This window comes from Hyperolius riggenbachi, chromosome 10, assembly GCF_040937935.1.
Source record: "Hyperolius riggenbachi isolate aHypRig1 chromosome 10, aHypRig1.pri, whole genome shotgun sequence".
In the NCBI taxonomy this organism is placed as follows: domain Eukaryota; kingdom Metazoa; phylum Chordata; class Amphibia; order Anura; family Hyperoliidae; genus Hyperolius; species Hyperolius riggenbachi.
The window spans coordinates 228,285,114-228,291,274 of record NC_090655.1 but is presented as its reverse complement, the minus strand read 5'-3'; positions in this window follow the sequence as shown (position 1 = coordinate 228,291,274).

Below are 6,161 nucleotides of genomic sequence, written 5' to 3'. Positions count from 1 at the left end.
GAACTGTCTTAACCACTGGTAGCTGCAGGCTAATTAATCAGGAAACAGCTGCTCGCGCGAGCGGCTGCTTCCTGTCAATTCATGGCGGGGGGGGGGGAACAATCCGCTTTTTTTACATTTGTACAACGCTGCTAACAGTAGCAGCGTTGTACTAGATCAGCGATGCCCGGCCAATCAGTGGCCGGGGATTGCTGTCACATGACAGGCAGGAGCCTGTTAGAGGCTGCACAGGACAGATCCGTTCCTGTGCAGCCTCCGATATCCGGGGAAGGGAGGGAGGAGAGGGAGAGGGGGAATCCTGTGGTGGAGGGGGATTTGAGGTGCCCCCCCGCCAGCCACACGCAGGCAGGAGCGATCAGACCCCCCCAGCACATCATCCCCCTAGTGGGGAAAAAAGGGGGGGCGATCTGGTCGCTCTGCCTGTTGTTTGATCTGTGCTGGGGGCTATAGAGCCCACCCAGCACAGATCTTCTAAAATAGCGCTGGTCCTTAAGGGGGGGGGGGGGGGGTAAAGGCTGGGTCCTCAAGTGGTTAAAGGAATACTATCGATACCCAAGTGTTCTAAAATGACAATGTACAAATAATGTCTAAGTAGCTGTGTAAACATTTAAAAACACACGATTGGTTTACACGATGGCCAGGGGCCCCGGACCTCTCTCACTGGCCGGGGCCCCAAGGCCAACACGTGATACCTGGAGGGGAGTGCAGGTGGGCCTGGACCTCTCACACCCAGGCTCTGGACCTCTCACATCCAGAAAACCCACCAACACTGCCTCCATACTGAATGCTAAATTCAACACACACAAGCAATAGAACACAGCAGTACATGCATCCAGCTACATTTAAAAGTGGTCAGCAGGTGCTCGTCAGCCAATCAGGATGCACTGTCATACACCCTTTACCTGCCATACCACATCTAGCAGCCATTAGCATTCAGGTGGGAGGCTTCAGTTGGACGCCATCGCGTTGCTAGCAGGACCGCCCCGTGCAGGCATCCCTCCCACAGGGGTCCCTCCCTAACCGCTCACCTGTCCGCCATGTCCTAAAGCTGAAAGAAAACGTTTAAAAACACACGATTGGTTCACACGATGGCCAGGGGCCCCGAACCTCTCTCACTGGCCAGGGCCCCAAGGCCAACACGTGATACCTGGAGGTGAGTGCAACTGGGCCTGGACCTCTCACACCCAGGCTCTGGACCTCTCACATCCAGAAAACCCACCAACACTGCCTCCATACTGAATGCTAAATTCTGTGTAGCTGTGTAAACATTTTCCTACTTTTCATGTTAAATATCAGAGGCAAAAGCTGTAATTTATTGAGGTGAGGATTTAGCTATATTGGGACAAATCAATTGCAGAAGGGGTGTCTGCTTCAATGCACAGCCAGAGTTGCATATCAGACTACAGAAAGCAAATATCAAACATATCAAACTCTGAAAGCAAAAACAATATGAAAAAGCTGTGACAATTAGTTACATTTCCTCTGCTCTCTTCAGACACTTCAGTCAGAAACAGAGCTCCCAACAGCTGCAGCTCCTGTGTCCTGTCTCTCTCTGTCACACACAGAGCTACACATAGTTAACTGATTAAGTGTGAGGGGAATTTCCCCTCTCCTCATGGCTCAGTCAGCCGTCAGTTTTGGCATCAGTAAACTTTGAATGTATTTTGCTAACAGTAAACAAAAAAGTTGCTACTAAAATGTATACACCAGTACTTAGCAGCACTTCCCAAACAATTCCTGTGTCAATTGAAAAAAATATGTGAATCGATAGCATTCCTTTAAACAACAAACATAGATCAGTGTTAGATTTCATGTTCAGAGAGTGGGAAATGTTTCCATGGAATGTTTCATAGAGTGGAGGTCAGTAGTCACCCGAAGGAAAAGCTCACAGACAGAGGAATTGTGGTGTGTGTCATACAGGGGCCTACAAGTCAGGACAGCTGTCCCCACACATAAGCTTAAAGGGGAACTCCGCCATAGCTGAGAAAGTGGCAATGCCTTCCGTCCAGCTTTAGACATTGCAGAGATTAATGGCAAACATTATTCACTATGCTGTGGAGTGATTTTGTAAAAAAAATAAAAGAAATGCTGATAATCTCCCATTAGGATGTGGACTAGATCTGTCCGGTTTTTACTGCATTTTACTCTGGGAGAAATGTACAGTTTATACACATATATATATATATATATATATATTATATAATATTCCTTTAAAGACCCCAACAGATGTCCCCACCATAGTATTATCTCTCCTTGGCCTTGAAACATCACAGCAGAGTAAGAATCCCTTTGAACAAGAGAGCTTTGCAAAAGAGGAGGTCAGATTTTACATGCCCCTCCCCTTATGGGATGGGTTTCCGCCATGGCAGATGAGGGTTGGTATGATATAAATGGTGGATACTTTTTAATACAGAACCTGAAGCGAGAAGTATACGGATGCTGTCATCTTAAGTCTCTTATAAACAAAGCAGGTTGCCTGGCTGTCATGATGAGCTTTTGGCTTAAGTTGTGTTTGAGTCACACACCTGCAACAAGCATGCAGCCAGTGGAGTCAGAGCGGAGTCACAGTATCTGACCTGCATGCTCATATTGGGCCAGTGACTTCTAGCATTACAGCACAGTCCGACAACTGGCATTGTTTATGAGGGAATGAAAATGGCAGCCTTCGGATTCCACTCACTTCAGGTTCCCTTTAAATCTTCACAGTAAATCTGTATGTATTTGAGCTTGTAGGGATGTTTTGTGGGTCTCTTCCCTGACAGTCATGTGATGGGCAAGAATCACTGTTGTGAATTTCCCATGTGCCATATTACAGCCTATATCAATCCGGCCCTGTATGTCCCAGAAAGCGTCCGACTTAGAAATCTTAGAATATCTGCTGTTGGCCACACATGCTGCAATTCTGATCATTCTGTGACACCTCGATCTGATAAAATAATTTCATCAGTGTGGAACTGAGCTGGCAAGTTAAGAACAATATACTGATTGTATTCTGATCAGGAGTGATTGTTCTATCAAATGGGAGAGCTGAGCTGGAGAACTTACTTTAGTTGAAACAAATTGTTTTACAGGCATTCTAGTTAACATTTTACATTCTTCTGTAATTGTTTTAAAATGGACAGTTTAAAGTGAACCAGTAAGTTTTAAATTAAAAAGTTAGATATTTATCCACATAGAGGGAAGCCTGTGGATGGTCCAGAGACTTACTGTCTCCTCTTTGGACCCCTTTCTTGTTGGCAGTGGTGCTCCCTTCTGTGTATGGGCATGGCTGTGCTGCACATGTATGGCTGTACCTGAGGAGTAGCACAAAGCCACTCATGAATGAGCAGCATCAGCTTCCTGTGCAGTACAGCCAGGCTTGTACATATCCCACATGCTCTTGTCTGATTTGTATGGAGGGACCCTGCACAGCAGGACAATCCAGAGGCTTCCCTCCACATGGGTAAGTGTCTCACTTTGTTTTTTAGTTCAACTTACAGGTTTTCTTTAAAGGGCAACTGAAGTTATAGGGATATGGAGGTTGCCATATTTATTTCCTTTTAAATAGTACTAGTAGCTCTGTTGATCTATTTGGCTGCAGTAGTGTCTGAATCACACCAGAAACAAGCATGCAGCTAATCTTGTCAGATCTGACAATAATGTCAGAAACACCAGATCTGCGCACTCCGCTCTGGCCCACGTGGCGGTGATTGACAGCGCCGCTCACGCATGCGCAGTACAGAGCGACCTGGAGGTCACTCTGACATCATCGCCGGGGACCGGGATGGACCTGCGGCGAACGGCTGCGGGCAGAGCTACGGCGAGGGACGTCCTGGGAGCTTGGAGCTGGAAGAAGCCCCCGGTAAGTACCACTTATTTTAGCCTTTTTCCCCTGATGACTCCTTTAAGGTGTGATATTTGAGTTATCACACCTTTGCGAATCACGCTCATAGGGTGAAGCAGCACTAAGAAACTCTGCATTACAGATTACAGAGCTACACCTAAAAGTAAAACTGTGAGAAGGAGGGAGTCAGATACTTACCTCAAGACGGGGGAAGCCTCCCCCATCTTCCTCCACCAAGCCCTTCAGAAACAAGGACCCCGTAGTGCGACCACCCTGCACTTGCTCAGTAGCACACACCTGCTCTGTCTCTGCTTTTTTCACCGAAGCCCGAGTGGGTCCGTGCATGCGCAAGCCATAGACAAACGGCGTTGCAATGGGGACGCTGGAGGAATATTTAGGAAGACCCGGACGGGGATGCCTCTCTCTATTGAGGTAAGTACCAAAATTTTACACTTTATCCCCGTACAGGTTTCCTTTTGAAGGCACTCTGACACTCTCAGATCTGACATGCACTGTCTTCCCCCCAAGCACTCCTCCTGGCACAAATCTAGTTTAGAGAACTCCGCAGGAACCTCATAGAAAAATTCTGGTGATGTGATTGGGTGCACAGCAAGCTTCAAATGCTAGATTTCAGATAGGTTGTAGTAAACTACACTGAATCTATTCAGCTAGCCACAATCATGCTGTAGAGGGTGCTGTATTTGGAGAACTGTTCCCTATTTATTCACAACTCCAGGATGGGTCCAGAGTGAAGGAGATCGCCAATGATCATCCAGGCCATTGTTTCTTCAGATGGCTTTCATCAGGCCGGAGGTTCCGGGCCATCCCCATCAACACATCAAGGCACAGAGACACTTTCTTCCCCACAGCGTTGCTGCGCCGATATGACAGAGTGTTATTTTTACTACTTCTGTTCTGTTGATGCTTTCTTTTTGCACTGTTATTGTATTAATGGAAGTGTCATTATCATTTTCTTGCGCTGTCTTTTTCTCACTGTCATTTGCTGATGCTGCTGTAACTTATCTTCTTATTGTCAGTAAGTCATTGACCATTATTTTTCAACACCTAAGAGCCTAATTGTTGCTAAAAATCAATTCCAGGCATGACCAAGTTATGCTTGGTGAAATTAATGGATTCTGATTCCTGCTGGGTTCCTCCTGAACTTAGAGATTCAGAGATGAGTCTCACTACAGTTTTTTTACTTACCCGGGGCTTATTTATTTATTGTATTTATAATTTAATGTTTTTATAAAGCGCCAACATATTACGCAGCGCTTCCTCCAGCTCCATAAGCATGAATGTGTCTTTCGCCGTACTCCTCAGTGCTGCCGTTCAGCCACAATCTCTTCCGGTAAGTGGCTCAGTAGCGCCACCGGCGGACCTTCTGCGCAATTGCAGAAGGCCCAGGCTGACGGCACTCAGTCAGACTGAGTCCGACTGAGCCACTTACCGGGGGGTTGACTGCGAGAGAACGGCGGCGCTGAGGAGGATAGCGAGGGACACATCCAAGCTTATGGGGCTGAAGGAAGCTCCAGGTAAGTAAAAAAACTGCAGTGAGACTTATCTCTGAGTCGCTTTAAAGAGGAACTGAAGTAAGAAGTATACGGTGGCTGCCATATTTATTTTCTTTTAATCGATACCAGTTGCCTGTCAGCTCTGCTGGTCTATTTCTCTGAAGTAGTATCTGAATAACACCAGAAACAAGCATGCAGCTAGTCTTGTCAGATCTGACTTAAGTCTGAAACACCTGATCTGCTGCATGCTTGTTCGGGGTCTATGGCTAATAGTATTAGAGGCAGAGGATCAGCAGGGCTGCCAGGCAACTGGTATTGCTTAAAAGGAAATAAACATGGCAGCCTCCATATACCTCTCTCTTCAGTTCCCCTTTAAGCCTCCTCCCCAGCAAAACCCTTCAGACTCCCTCTCCAGCCTCCCTGGAATCCTGTATTATTTATGCCTTAATGGGATACTAAATGCATGAATAAAAAAATCAGTTTTACTTACCTGGGGCTTCTACCAGCCCTCTGCAGCCATCCCGTGCCCTCGCAGTCACTCACTGAGCCTCCAGTCCCCCACCGCCAGCTAGTATTGTTTTCACGGACAGGCCAGGCCACGCATAGGCTTCTTCGCGTTCCCGTCTGCAACAGTGCCCTGCACCTGCGCAGGATGCTATTGCGGTTGGGAACGCGAAGAAGGCTACCAGAGGCCAGGTTTGCGCAGGCACAGTAAGCCTGTCGGCGAAAACGGAACTAGCTAACAGTAGGGGACTGGGGGCTTTGTGAGTGATTGCGAGGGCACGGGACAGCTGCAGTGGGCTGGTAGAAGCGCCAGGAAAGTA